The sequence below is a fragment of the Nanorana parkeri genome, unplaced genomic scaffold (genome assembly GCF_000935625.1).
Source record: "Nanorana parkeri isolate BGI_ZX_2015 unplaced genomic scaffold, ASM93562v1 scaffold3294, whole genome shotgun sequence".
Classification (NCBI taxonomy): Eukaryota; Metazoa; Chordata; class Amphibia; order Anura; family Dicroglossidae; genus Nanorana; species Nanorana parkeri.
This window is the reverse complement of record NW_017309562.1, coordinates 44,563-46,659: the sequence shown is the minus strand read 5'-3', so window position 1 is coordinate 46,659 and position 2,097 is coordinate 44,563. Positions and strand designations below refer to the sequence as shown.

The 2,097-nt window shown below is 56.9% G+C and overlaps 1 protein-coding gene across 1 annotated transcript in view; it reads left to right on the top strand.

The window, feature by feature from the left end:
• LOC108803005 (neurexin-3-like) overlaps window positions 1-2,097 on the top strand; it is a gene marked incomplete at its 5' end in the record, with an annotated part of 25,653 nt that overhangs the window by 11,355 nt on the left and 12,201 nt on the right. The window lies entirely within an intron of this gene.

The following is a 2,097-nucleotide window of genomic DNA, read 5'->3' as shown; positions in this document are numbered from 1 at the left end:
AAAATGAAAAATAAATTTTTATCGCAAAATTGAAATTTAAAGTTAAAATGTTAAAAAAAGTTTCACAAAAGAAAATGGAAATCAAAGTCTTCACCACGCCCACGAGGTTCCAGCAATGGCAAATCAGAGCCAGAGCTCCGCCTACAGTCTGGAGGTTCAGGCTCCGCCCCCGACCTGGGGAGTCCACTTGCTGCATTCCCTGTAATCTGGAGAGGAGATGATGGCGCCGTCCAGCCTAAATCTCACTGTCCGTTCTGAGCGGAGTCGCCCTTTCGGGGGCACAGACACAGCGGGGGCGGGTTTGGGGACCCCAGGCAGTACTAACCATGACCCCACAATGTCCCTCTGCATGGCTCCCTGTGTGTACATTGTGTGCCTGGCACCTTGTCTCATCTAATACTGCAATTGAAGGAAATGTTTCTGTATAATGTATATATGACATGGGGGAGGGGGGACACATATGACAGGAGGACGCTGTCCCGTCACCATCCACACACTGGGATATGAATATCTGATTCCTGAGGATGAGCACCTGTGTGTAAAGCCTCAGACGGAAGCCAGCCTGCCACCTCCAGGATGCCATGATCAGTCTTCTCAGGCCCCGGAGCCCCTCCCCCCCTTCAAGATGGCGGCCATGATCATTGAGTATTGAAGGTTGTCCCGGCTCTGGTATGACTATGAAATGTGTGTGCAGGCCGATCCGTGATGTCATCACATGTGTCCCATCTTCTCAACCCGGAGTGACCCCAAATGTGAGAATCGGAGACCCCCTGAGTGACCCCAGAACTACCCTGGATTGACCCCAGAGCGAACCCGGAGTGACCTTAGAACTACCCCAGAGTGACCCCAGAACTACCCCGGAGTGACCCCAGAGCAAACCGGAGTTACCCCAGAACTACCCTGGAGTGACCCCTGAACCACCTCGGAGAGACCCCAGAACTACCCCGGAGTGACCCCAGAACTACCTTGGAGTGACCCCAGAGCAAACCGGAGTTACCCCAGAACTACCCTAGAGTGACCCAAGAGCGAACCCGGAGTAACCCCAGAACTACCCTGGAGTGACCCCAGAACTACCCCTTAGTGACCCCAGAACTACCCTGGAGTGACCCCGCAGTGACCCCAGAGCGACCCTGCAGTGACCCCAGAGCTACCCTGGAGTGGCCCCAGAACTACCCTAGAGTGACCCCAGAGCGACCCTGGAGTGACCCCAGAACTACCCCACAGCTACCTTTGATTGACCCCTGAACCACCTCGGAGAGACCCCAGAACTACCCTGGAGTGACCCCAGAACTCCCCCGGAGTGACCCCAGAACTACCCCTGAGTGACCCCAGAACTACCCCTTAGTGACCCCAGAACTACCCTGGAGTGACCCCAGAGCGACCCTGGGGGTGACCCCACAGATACCTTGGAGTGACCCCAGAGCACCCGGAGTTACCCCAGAACTACCCTGGAGTGACCCCAGAGCGTCCTGGGGTGACCCCAGAGCTACCCTGAAGTTACCCCAGAGCGACCCTAGAACTACCCTGGAGTGACCCCAGAGCGACCCTAGAACTACCCTGGAGTGACCCCTGAACCACCTCGGAGAGACCCCAGAACTACCCTGGAGTGACCCCAGAACTACCCTGGAGTGACCCCAGAGCGACCCTGGAGTGACCCCAGAGCTACCCTGGAGTGACCCCAGAGCAAACCCGGAGTGACCCCAGAACTACCCCGGAGTGACCCCAAAGCGACCCGGGAGTGACCCCAGAGAGACCCTGGGGTGACCCCAGAACTACCCCGGAGTGACCCCCGAGGTGACCCTGGAGTGACCCCCGAGGTGACCCTGGAGTGTCCCTGCACATTCCTGGGGGTCCATGTAGGGGATTGGAGGCCTCCCTGGGTGTCACATTGATCTCAGTGACCCCCCAACCAGAGACATCCGGGAAATCGGCATTTTCAGCTTCTCTGTTTTTCCTGCACACAGGTATGGCGGAGCAGGAGGCGGAGCCCTGTGTCATAGTGATAATCTATACATTGCACCATGTGACCTGCGTGTGATGCGGTTGCAATGAGCGGTCACGTGAAATACGGTCAGAATCGGACCGCAGACGGTGTCC